The sequence below is a fragment of the Pteronotus mesoamericanus genome, unplaced genomic scaffold (assembly GCF_021234165.1).
Source record: "Pteronotus mesoamericanus isolate MK-2021 breed Mesoamerican mustached bat unplaced genomic scaffold, CSHL_Meso_final contig_246, whole genome shotgun sequence".
NCBI lineage: Eukaryota > Metazoa > Chordata > Mammalia > Chiroptera > Mormoopidae > Pteronotus > Pteronotus mesoamericanus.
This window is the reverse complement of record NW_026555104.1, coordinates 995,174-1,008,326: the sequence shown is the minus strand read 5'-3', so window position 1 is coordinate 1,008,326 and position 13,153 is coordinate 995,174. Positions and strand designations below refer to the sequence as shown.

The 13,153-nt window shown below is 36.8% G+C and overlaps 1 protein-coding gene and 1 non-coding gene across 12 annotated transcripts in view; one reads left to right on the top strand and one right to left on the bottom strand.

Moving 5' to 3' along the window:
- BPTF (bromodomain PHD finger transcription factor) overlaps window positions 1–13,153 on the top strand; it is a 127,579-nt gene that overhangs the window by 10,113 nt on the left and 104,313 nt on the right. The gene's annotated exons all lie outside the window — the stretch shown is intronic.
- Window positions 3,497–3,600, bottom strand: LOC129070369 (U6 spliceosomal RNA). Its single transcript, XR_008529112.1, has one exon. It is a non-coding gene; the product is annotated as a U6 spliceosomal RNA (small nuclear RNA).

Sequence of the window (13,153 nt, the reverse complement as noted above, 5' to 3'; positions counted from 1 at the left end):
CACTGAAATGAGAAAGAAACATCAATCTGTTGTCTCCCATTTGTGCTCAGACCGGTGATCGAGCCTGCAGCCTTTTGGTGTATGGGGTGATGCTGCAACCAAACTGCTCAGTTCTCTTCTTGAACTCCTCGTTAGTTAATTAGGTGTTGAATCTTCTAGGCCAATCATATTACATTTCTTATCTTTTTTAATTCCTTTTTATGTTTGTCTTTTTGGTCTGCTTTCTGGGAGAGTTAGATTTCTCTTTCTCTTCCAAGCCTTCTGTTAGATCAGTTTTTATTTCAGCAGTCAGACAATTAATTTCTAAAACCTGTTTTCTCTATTCATTTTCTATAGGATCATGTTCATTGATGCATTATTTTATAACTCTTATTAATGATAATTAAAAAAATTGAAGTATAATTTACATATACAGTACAATTCACCCATTTTAGTGTACAATTTTGACTCTGAGTTTTGACAGATACATCCAGTCATGTGGCTACTACCACCATGAGATACAGAACAGTTTGGTTACCTCCACAAAATTCTCTTACGCTCCTTTTGTCAACTCCTTTCCTTCCTCCTCTCTCTAACTTCAGGTCGCCACTGATCTATTTTTGTCTTTCCAGTATTTGTATTTGTTTTTGTTTTTGTGTATTTCTGGTTTTCTCTTTCACACTTATTTTTCTCCTGTGAGTCTATTTGGTTTCTTAAGGGAAAATATCTTAAATTTCTTGTCTGGGGCTGGGAGTAGGGTTCCGTGAGAGGTGTAAGCATGTCTTTTGTCTTGGGAAGCTGGCTGAGGGAAATTGATGAGGGCTTACACCTCAGAGTAAGCACATTTCAGAAAATTTCCCTTTTGGGAACCCTGAGCCTTCTTTTATTTATTTTTAAAAAATTAAAATATAATTGACATATAACATTGTATTTATTTCAGGTATACAATACAATGATTCAATATTTGCATGCATATGTTTAGTTAACATTTGTCACTGTACACCATTACAAAAACTGTTTTTTCCCCTCATGAGAACTTTTAAGGTTTATTCTTTTTTTAAAAAAATTGATTATTTTTAGACAGGGGAAGGCGGGGGAGGGGTCTCTCTCTCTCTCTCTCTCTCTCTCTCTCTCTCTCTCTCTCTCACATTTTGTTATTTCACTCATTTATGCATTTATTGGTTGCTGCCTTTATGTTCCCTGACCGGGAATCAAACCCTCAACCTTGGCGTAGTGGGACGATGCTCCAACCAACTGAGCTACCTGGCAAGATTTACTTTCAGAAACTTTCAAATATGGAGTACGGTATTAACTGTAGTCACCATGCTGTACATCCCCAGGATTTAGTTATAACTGGAATTTTGAACATTTTGACTGCATTCACCCATTTGCCCCCCTAACACTTGCCTCTGGCAAATTTGTTCTCTGTATCTGTGAGCTTTCTTTCTTTTTTTTAAATTCCACACATGGCCCCAGCTGGGTAGTTCAGTTGGTTAGAGCATTGTCCAGCTACACCAAGATTGCAGGTTTGGTCCCCAGTCAGGGCACATGCAAGGGTTAACCAATGAATGCATAAATAAGTGGAACAACAGGTTGATGTTTCTCTCCTCTACCTCTAAAATCAATAAATAAAAATTAAAAAATGATTCCACATATATGTGAAATCATATGGTATTTGTCTTTTTGCTGTCTGATGTAATGTATTTTGCCATGTATAATGTGCACTTTCTTGGCCAAATTTTTGAGGGAAAAATAAAGATGCACCTTATACACGGGTAGTACTAATTCCATATCTATATAAATATTTTTAATTCTTTTATTTTTGCTTATGGGTTAAAAATGTAACTCTAGAAAGCGATAACGATATCTGTATGCAAAATAATATCCTGGAATATGATAATCAGTTTTGTTTGTAAATATACATAAATAAAAAACAATTAAAAAATTAAGATGAAAGATTGTTTTCCCTGAAACTTTCTGCTAAAAACGTGGGTGCGTATTATACACAGCTAAATTTGACATTGCACTTAGCACAATGCCCTAAAGGTCTGCTAATGTTGCAGTGTGTGTGTATATGTGTATCTATTGCATTTTCTTTATCCATTTATCCATCTATGGACACTTAAGTTGTTTTCATGTCTTAGCTATTGTAAATAATGCTGAAATGAACATGGGGGTGTAAATACTGCTTTGAGAGAGTGATTTTCTTTTCTTTGGTTGTATACCCAGAAGTGGAATTGCGAGATCATAATGGTAGTTCTACTTTTAACTTTTTGAGGACCCTCCATACTGTTTTTCATAGTGGCTGTTCCAGTTTACATTTCCACCAACAGACCACAAGAGTTTTCTCCACATCCTTGCCAACACTTATTTCTTGTTTCTGATAATGGCTATTCTAACAGGTATGAGGTTATATGTCATTGGAGCTCTTTTCTCTTTGTTCTAGTATGTTATTACCTTTTGTATCTCTTTGCTGTCAATTTACCAAGTGTTGACAGGAAAAGGACATTACCTCGTATTACAGATTTGTCAAATATAAATGGAATTCTCATTATTTGCCATGATGTTAAAACATTTAAAAAATAATTTCACTAATACTTATAAAGTGCATGGTACTGTGTTAAAAGCTTCAAAGAGATACAGAGATGGATAAACGGTTCCTGCTCTCAGGGTCTTTATTTTTTAGAAGAGGGAATAATAACAGTGCATAAATAACTATAAAATAGATCAGGATATGGTAAGTGTTGTAATAAAAATGGAATTAAATTAGGGAGAAAGGTCACAATCTATTGGGAGATCAGAAATGGTATCAGAAACAAGGTTAAACTTTGATATGCATTGGAAGTTGGATAGGATTTCTTTAGGTGAAGGTAGAATAGGAAGAGAAAGGAAGATGCAAAATGTAACAGATGACAGAATGATACATGTTTAGGGACTGCATACGTGTGGTTTGAGTGTCAAGGAGATAAGACTGGAGAAATGGAGATTATATTTTGGTCCAATTGGAATAAATGCTAGCTTGAGGAATTTGTACTTGTAGGCAGTGGGGAGTCATTCCGTGTTTTTAGACTGGAATATGTCATGGTAAGGCTGAACTTTTTGAAAACTAACCTGACCTTGGAGGATAGGATTTATTGGAATAAGGGGGCTATGTGACTTTGAATAATTATGTAAGCTTCCATTTAAGGTTTTACCAAATACTTAAGGGGTACTCCCTTTGTTTGCTATGATTACTTCAGTGACCATCCTTTTAGATAAATATTGGTTCATGTCCCTGATTTTCTTAAAGCATATTTTATTGATTATGCTGTTAGAGTTGTCGCAATTTTTTCCTCTGCCCTGTCTACCCAGTACTCCCTCTTCCCTCCAACAATCTCCCCTCCCCCTTAGTTCATGTCCATGGGTCATACATATAAGTTCTTTGGCTTCTCCATTTCCTGTGCTATTCTTAACTTCCCCCTGTTTATTTTGTCCCTACCAATTATGCTTCTTAATCTCTGCACCATTTCCCCATTCAAAAAATATGGAACGCTTCACGAATTTGCGTGTCATCCTTGCATAGGGGCCATGCTAATCTCTGTGTTGTTCCAATTTTAGTGTATGTGCTGCCGAAGTGAGCACATTCCTGATTTTTTAAGGCTTTTGTTATGGATTCTAATGTATTATAAATATTATATAACATGCATTTTACAACGTACCTATAATGACATTATAATACATATATCATTATGTTATAAATAAAATATATTTCCACCAGCAGGTAAGAAAGTGCCCATTTTGCCAGTACGAGTTTTTTATAAACCGTCCTTGTGTTTAGTGGGTTAAAATTTCTGTTTGAATTTGCGTTTCTTTACTAATAAAATTAAATACTTTCATGACCTCTAATACCCAAATCTCTGTAGTTGTGAATTCTTTCCTGCGAACTCCTCCACCTCTGTCCTGTAGGCACATCAAATTCAGCATGTTGCAAATAGAATTCACAATGTAGCGACCACTCCCAACCTCCTGTTTCCTTGCCCCCTGAACTACCCGTATGTCAGAAGAGGCGAAGCGACGCACTCCTCCCTGTACCTCACGGTCCCTCTACAGGCTGGTGGTTATCAGGCCCTTTTCAGTGTACATTTTATATCGCTCTTAAGTATCTTTCAGCTCTCTTGTCCATCCGTGGTCCCTAGATTGGGACCTCTTCAACCGTCACTTGACCTCTTGAAGAACCAGCCTGCCTCCTTTTGTTCATTCATCTCTCACATTTGCCCTCCATATTCACACTGCACTGCTCCAAGGAAGTTCTGACCATGCTATGCCCTTCCTTAAAAATCTTCAGTGGAAAAATGATTGTATGCTTTAACATATGTGAATAGTCTGTGACTTGGATTTTGCTTCCCTTCAGTCTTATCCTTTGTTGCTTCATTGGTTTGTTCATTTATTCAAAAAATACCTATCGAGTATGTGCTGTGTTCCAGGGACTCTGGGATGTAGCTACAAGTAAAGCAGATATGGCCTCTCTCCTGATATAGCAAGGAACGTAGCTGGTATATCAGTGAGAGAAGTGTTTCAAAAGGGGACGCATAAATATGATCTGGGCCGAGGTGGTAAGAGAAGGTTCCCCGAAGAGGTGGCAAACTCAGAATTAAAGTAGCCAGTCAAAGGGTAGGGAAGGAGGATTCTAGGCCCTAGGATCATTGTGTGCAATGGACTGGAGGGGAAACCATGAAGGATTGTAAATAGGAAGTGATGCGATCAGATTTGTGGTTGTAGAAAATTAACTGAAGTGGGATAAGAATTGATGAAGGGAATGAGGCTATTTTTTAAAAAAAATTTATTTTTTTATTTAAGATAGGGAAACATCAATTTTGTTGTTCTACTTATTTATGCATTCATTAGTTGCTGCTTGTATGTACCCTGACAGGGGATTGAACCGGCAAAGTTGGTATATGAGGACACTACTCTAACCAACTGAGCTATCTGGCCAGGGTGGGAATTAAGCTATTGAAGTAGACCAGCTGACAGATCTTGTAGTAGGTTAGTATCAGTGGGAATGGAGAGAAATAATTCAAAAAATAATTTAGGATTTAGAATGCTGCATCTTAGTGATAGATTGCTTAGGCAGGGTGTGATTAAGGGAGGAGAGAGGTCAAGGATGAATCAGCTTCTAAATTCTTTTCTTGTATATAACTTCTCTTCACCTTGGATGTTTGTCAAGTAGTACTGAATTCTTTTTTTCCCCCAATTATTTATTGTTGTTCAAGTACAGTTGTCTCCATTTTCCTGCCACCATTTTCCCCTGCCCTACCCCCACCACCTCCCACCCTGAATTCTTTGTAGTTCCCTTCGCACACCTTATAGTTGTTCACTGCTGTGGTGATTAACTTCTAGTCACCCATCCATTCCTTACCTTCTCTGATCACCATTTCGTTTTCCCCAGGTCGCGCTAAGTTTCTTCCCCTCTCCCCTACCCCTCTGGATTGTGTGCATTTATATGTTGCTCAGTTTCCAAATATTTGGGATTTTCTGGGTATCTTTCTGTTACTGATTTACTTGTATAATTTTACTTCATTATGTTCAGAGAACATGCTTTGACTTTAATTTTATAAAAAGTTTTTAGAGGTTTGTTTTGTGCCTCGAAATATTTTCTGTCCAGGTGAAAGGTTCCAAGTGTACTTGGAAAGAAGGTGTATATTCTACTCTTGGGTGGAGCGTTCTTTAAGTGTCAGTTAGGTCTAGTTGTTTGCAGTGTTAAAGTGTTCCCCCTCCTTGCTGGTTTTTCATCTGCTTGTTCTATTGATTACTAAGAGAGGAGTGTTGAAGTCTATAACTAGTGTTATGGATTTGATTATTTCTCTTTGGAGTTCTATCAGCCCTCATGTGTTTCAAGGTTCTAGTAAGTGCATAAACATTTAGGAAGGATTATTTGATTCTTTTATCACTGTATCTTCATTTGTTAAGACATTGTACCAAAATGGACTGTTAATTACTGGTTCTGTCCTTCATTAGAACCTATGTTAGGGCAGGGAGAGTCTCATTCATCTCCCTCTCCTTAGTGCCTGGTTCAATCTCTAGTATGCAGTAGTTGAACTCGGGGTGCTAGTCAAAGAAAATCTGAATTCTTTTCACCCTTAGTTCTCTGCTGTCCAGTATGGCAGCCATTAGCCATATGTGGCTTTTAAATTAAAATAAGTAAGATTCAGAGTTCAGTTCTTCAGTGGCACTAGTTCACATTTCAAGTGCCCTGTAGTCATTTGTGGCTAGTGGCTCTTGTATTGTAACACACAGACGTAGACCATTTGGGTCATTTCATATCATCACAGAAAGATCTCTTGGACTGCCTGTGCTGTTATAGTCAGTCTGCTTCTGCTAGACTGGGAGAATTTACCTAGCATTTCTTTTCCTCTAGCACTTTTATTTGCTCCAAATCCTGCACTGCCAGGGTAGTCCCAGCAGTTTGGCTATGGTCCTCCTTTGTTGAGACTGTTGGCCCAGTGTCATTTATGTATATGATGGCATTGAATTTCTGTACTAAGATTGGAGATCATCTTTGAGATGACTGCCTCATTTGTTGTTCTTGGTAAGAGGAACAGACGGTCTGTGAACACTTAGTTTTAGGAAATCTGCCACAGTCCAGATAAAATTAGGCTAAGAGTTGTAGATGTAGGACAGAAGGGAAAGGAGGATTAAAATTCAGAGACTTTTGGTTGTGAAATGTAATTTGATAACTCAGTTTCTATGTTGTGGAAGTTTAAAAGTTGGTATGTAAGCTGAATTATTACATACTGGTGTGTCCCAGTATGTTTGGGTTCTCCTGTGTAAAACCTTTTTTCTCAGGAGTCTCTGGCTAAGTTACGTGGCCAATAGTTTTCAAGGAAAACACTTTCCTTTTTTGAGTGGAATTCTTTTGTTATTTAAGTGATGTTAAATTGCAACTATGGAACCTGTGGAGATTTGGTTAGAAAGGTAATACTTATTAGACTCCTCTCTGACGGAAGTGTTTCAGAATTCACACATTTGAGAGACTGCATGGCCAAGTGATTCATACTGAGTGGCAATGTAGGTGCAATTTCTCTATTTTATTGTCATGGCTTCCCACTTAAGTATGTTAGCATTACCTCCTTTCACTGTCTTTTTATAGTATATTCTATTTATGGAACTTAAAGAGTATTTCAGAAATGCATATATTAATCTGTGTGGAATTTCCTTGTCCTTTTCCTTCTAATTCTACACAGCTATATCGAGATTTGTCAGAGGAAATAGTCCAACGTTTAAAATTGCTAATAAAAATTTAGTCCCTCCTCTCAGTACAATTTTCCCCATTCTTCTATAGACATCAAAATTATTTCACACATTCCTTGAAGTCTTACTTAGTGAATTACCCTTTTCTCTAACTGATGAGCACTCTGCTTTCAAAGTGTTCTGCAAATAATAAAAAATAAAAAGCGGTGCCCTGGCTGGGTGGCTCGGTTGGTTGTAGCATTGTCCCCTGCACTCAGAAAAGGCTACGGGTTTGATTCCTGTTCAGGGTACTGCCTAGGTTGTGGGTGTCATCCCCTGTCGGGGCACGTGTGGAAGGCGACCAGTCAGTGTTTTCCTCTCCTATCAGTGTTTCTCTCTCTCTCTCTCCCCCCCCCCCAAGTCAATAAACATATCCTTGATGAGAATTTTTAAATAAGTGGTTTTACTGTTATTTCAGATACATTTGAGCTTTTCAGTCTGAATTATCTGGGTGAAATGCCTCAAATTTCTGATCATCTGTAAACTTGCAAGATTGTCTTCACCCATACATATTATCCTTAATTGCCTAAATAGCTTGAGTTAAGAATCTTTCTTGTGTTTTTTCCTAATAATGGAGGTTTTTCATGGCAAGGTCATAAACTCAGATGCTACCATGGTCCAAGTATGTAAGGTAAAGATGTGACGTGGCCTTTTTCCTCACTTTTATTAATACGTACGTGCATTTGCTGTTAATATTTATTTGCCTTGAAAAAGTAGCTCTATGGAAATTTTAGTCCCTCTGCTTTTACAGATAGTGCTGTTCTAAATGTGATAGATCTATCTTAGGTTACCCAGACTGTTGTTTCTATAGGGTAGATTTTAGGAGTGGAATTGTTGGGTTACACTTAATGGGAAGTTAAAGTGAATTGGCAAATATTTTAGGCTGAACCATCACTTATTTGTTTTTAAACCTTCCCTAATTTGTGCTTACGTGGCTTTTAAATTAAATTTTCTAGACTCTATTGAAGTTGACTAAGACCTTTAGCAAGTGTTCTTGGATATAGGTTAGGCCAAAGTTCTTTCCTCATTAGTTTATTGGTAAATATACTCACTTGTGATATGAGAGCCTGAAGCTCAGCTCCCAGACTGGGCAGGGGCAGATGTGTGATTCGAGAATTTTCTGGCAATAATTCTTCATTGTTTCTTAGCTTGAGTTTGACTTTTAGAGAAATCATTCCTTTGTGGGCCTCTGTGTACTCACGTGTAAAGTGTAGGCTGAACTAGATAATTTGATGGGCAAGAGATTTGACAAACTTTCTGTTAAGGTGACATAGTAAATATTTTAGGCTTTGGATACCAGATTGTCTCTGCTGCAACTACTAGGCTTGTCCATTGTAGTAGCATGGAAGCAGCTGTAGATGATGATAAACAAATGAGCAAGGCTGTATGAGAGTGGCTGTGTTCAAATAAAGTTTATTTACAAAAACAGACAGTGGCTGGCCATAGTTTTCCAACTCCCTCCGAGCTCTTGATGTTCATTAATCTGTGGTTTGGATAGTTTGGCCAGGGAAAAAGCTTTGTATTTTATTTTATTTTTATTTTTAATATTTATTTATTTTTAGAGAGGGGGGAAGGGAGGGAGAAAGAGAGGGAGAGAAACATCAATCAGTTGCCTCCCATACATGCCCTGACTGGGGACTGAACCCACAACCCAGGCGTGTGCCCTGATTAGGAATCAAACCGGTGATCTTTCTCTTTGTGGGATGACACCCAACCAACTGAGCCACACTGGTCAGGGCAAAGCTTTCAATTTAATTTAATTTAATTTAATTTAATTTAATTTTTAAAAGATTGTATTTATTTATTTTCAGAGAGAGTGAAAGAGAGGGAGAAATAGAGGGAGAGAAACATCAGTGTGAGAGAGAAACATTAGTTGGCTGCCTCTTGGACACCCCCAACCAGTGACCTGGCCCGCAACCCAGGGTTGTGCCCTGACTGGGAATCCAACCAGTTACCTTTTGGTTCACAGGCTGGCACTCAGTCCACTGAGACACACCAGCGAGGGCAGAGCTTTGAATTTTAAAAATAACACTTTTGAAAGTTCAGTAAGAAATTTGAATTTTATTTTTGCTCTTTATCAGGAAATAGGAAAATTTAGAAAACTCATTCAGAAGATTACATTAATTTTTTTGGTTACCCTCCTTGTTACCATGTTTGTGTGAATATGTATATGCATATGAGTGAGTACTCACATGTGTAGAAACACACATTTTTAATAATAAAATTGGATAATTCATAATTGGTTTTGTAAATCTTTTTACTTGTACCATGAAATCTTGTCTTTAACTTGTCTATAAAAATATCTTCATTCTTGGAGCTTTTGTGGAGAGATGGATTTTATTTTTAAATATTTTATTTTATTTTTTTAGAGAAGGGAAGAGAGGGAGAAAGGTGGAGGGAAATATTGATTGGTTGCCTCTTGCATGCTCCCAACCGGGGGGCCTACCCAAGAACCCAGGCATGTGCCCTGACTGGGAATTGAACCAGCACCCTTTCAGTTCTCAGGCTGACGCTCAATTCACTGAGCCATATCAGCCAGGGAGAGAGCTCATGGAACTTAAAAGTTAATTTTGTATTTAGTCACTTACTCTTTTTCCTAATTGTTTCTAATAGCTTATTTGTTGATTGGGTTCAATTTTCTAGAAATAAAATTGTAGCATCTGCAAACATAAATCATACCTGTTTTTCTTACCTTTGTATCTCTTTTTCTTTTCAAATTGCATTGCCAATCACATCCAAAATGTTTAATATTAATTGTGCCCTGGCCAGGTAGCTCTGTTGGTTAGAAGTTGTCCCATTATGCCAAAGTTATGGGTCCCATCCCTAGTCAGGGCACATACAGGAGTTAACCAATGGAAGAATGGATGGGTGGAGAAGCAAATTGATGTTTCTCTCCCCGACCCACCCATATCAGTAAAAAAAATAAAAAAATATTAGTTGTAATATAGGCATCTTAGTGTGCTTTCCAAACTTAATGGGACTGATGTTTATATTTCACATCTTTTCATGTGTATTTCATATCTCATTTATATATCAACTTTGGTGGAAAGATAATGAAATCTTTATTGAGGATATTTTAATTGGGTTGCTTAGTTATTACTGAGTACTAAGAGGTCTTTGTACATTTTGATGTAAGTGCCTTTTTGCCTGTGTGCTGTGCATATATTTTCTCCTAGTCTGTGGCTTATGTTTCATTCTCTTAAATATTAAAATCTTTCAATCTCGATTTTAGTATTTCTTTAGGTAACTGTTAAGTAAAAGAAGATAGTGTGAGCTACCCAACTTGATTCTTTTTTTTTTTTTCTTCAAATTATTTTGGCTATTCTAGTTTCTGTGCCTTTTCATTAATACTTTTGAATTAGCTTATCAATCACTCTCTTTTCAAGAGCAGAAGTTTTAAATTTTGATTGCAACCTGTTGAAACTAAGCAGGAAAGCAGCAGAGACAAGAGATCGATATATAGATAGATAGATAGATATGTCTATCTATCTATCTATATATCTATCTATATATATGAAGGGTTTTAGTCCAGTAAAACTTAAGTGACATGCAATTTGAATTTAACCTAATTGTCACATCACCAAATATTATTCTTTTGGTTATTTTTCCCAATCATTTATCTCTCTCATGGGTTATAATTTTGCTGATCCCTGGACAAACTTAACACCAGGTCACAAAGATTTTTTTCTTCAATTTCTTCTCGATATGTTATAGTTACAGGTTTTATATTCAGGTATATAATTCATTTTAAGCTAATTTTTGTATATGGTGTGAGATAGAATTGAGAGAGAAGTCTCTCTCTCTCTCTTTTTTCCTGTCATATGGATGTTCAGTTGTTCCAGTACCATTTGTTGAAATAAAACTCTTCTCCATCGCAGGTGCTTTGCATCTTTGTCAAAGTACAGCGGACCTGTATTCGTATGAGTCTATTTTTGGACTCTGTATTCTGTTCCAGTGACTTCTGTATCTATCCTTTTGCTGCCACTAATCAATATTACTTGATAACAATCTCGATTTTAGTATTTCTTTAGGTAACTGTTAAGTAAAAGAAGATAGTGTGAGCTACCCAACTTGATTCTTTTTTTTTTCTTCTTCAAATTATTTTGGCTATTCTAGTTTCTGTGCCTTTTCATTAATACTTTTGAATTAGCTTATCAATATCTACAACATATCCTGTTGGATTTTGATTGGAATTGTGTTGAATCTTTAATTTGAGGAAAACTGACATTTTAACTGTTGAAGTTTCCAATTGAGTACACTCATTGTTTCTTCATTAATTTAGGTCTTTGATGACCCAGGTAGTTTTGCTTTTGGGTGTCATTAGTTGAACCAGTCTTTCAGTTACTACAATAACTTGAACATGGTTTGTTTTTAAAGAAGTGGAATGAGCAGGGGCGTGGAGGGAGGCACACAAGTAATGCCTGTGATGTAAAGGTGCTCACACAATAGTGGAGAACTGTACAAGTGTCAGAGAAGCACAGTGTCAGAAGGCGTAGGAGAGGACAGAAGAGGTGACATTTGATCAAGGCCTTGGAAAAAGGTCTAGGATTTCTTGTGAGTTCAATAAATTAAGGCTATATCTGTTTAAAATGTGTAGAGAAGTTGTTTTGTTGTTTTTTTTTTAAACTATACAAATACAGATCTTGCCCATTGTATTTTAAAAACCCAGGCATATAGAAGAGAATCCCAAGTAACAGTTAACACTGCTGAGTATTGACTAGTCTTCCAAAGAGTTCAGAGAGGACAGCATCCCTGTAGACCTCATTAAGTAGATTTCTTTCTATTATGAAATACAAAGGGTGGAAAGTTTTGCTTCAACAAGTGCCAGGTCATTTAAATAAAGTATCTATACATAGTAATATAATTCTTCTGTTAAGGAAATAACCTGTCAGATGGGCCAGAATCTTCGTTACTCAGTTAAGAAATTCCTTTAACCTAGCCTATGCTGGAAATTCGGTGACAAACTCTTGCTCTTTGGTTCTCTTTTGTCCCCCAGAATTTATAGATAACTTTCCATTCTTAGCATTTTCTTTTTGTGGGCTTACTGTTTTTGATTAGGCTTAACCCTTTATCACAAATCAGTTCTATCTTAATCATGCCTCCTGAGGCAGCCTCTTAGTTCTGTTGCTTGAGTTTCCACAAAAGTCCTCCTCTGCTTGGTAGAGGGAATATCCAGTTTCTGTGAAGCAGTAGTTTTCAAACTTGGCTGCACATCAGAATTATTTGGAAGAAAGATAAAAACACAGTACTGAGCTTCACCTGGGGTTCTGTTAATTTGGGTTGCATTTTGACACTTTTTAATAGCTTATCATGTGATTTTGCTGCACTTCCAGTTTGAGGATGGATTGTTCCAAGGCAACTTCTCAAACTTTAATGAGCCTATGAATCACCTGAAAATTTTGAGAAATTGCAGTTCATAATTTAATAGGCCTGGAGTGGCGCCTGAGAGTGAATTTCTCTCAAGCATCATAGGTAATGCCAATTACATTTTGAGTAGTAAGGTTGGAAGGTAACTTCTGGAATTAGTGAATTTCTTCTGATGTGTATTAATTTTTACTCACTTGGATTTCAGAAGGATAACCTTTCTAATTTCTAGGGCAATGATTTTCAAAGTGTGGGCCTCAGACCAGTACAACTGGTGTCACCTAGGAATTATTAGGAATGCAAATTATGAGATTCTATCCTAGACCTATTAAATCAGAAGATATTTTAATCAGAATTAGTTCTCAAGGTGATTATGATGTACAGAATTTGAGGACCACTGTTCTAGTTTTCATTGTAGTTTTTTATTTGCTTATATAGTAAGATGTAAAAACACATTTCTGACATCTTCAAATAACGTAAAGACATAAATTTTCTTGTCAGAATTAATTTCTTGTTTAAATAGCACTTCAAAACTATTTATTTA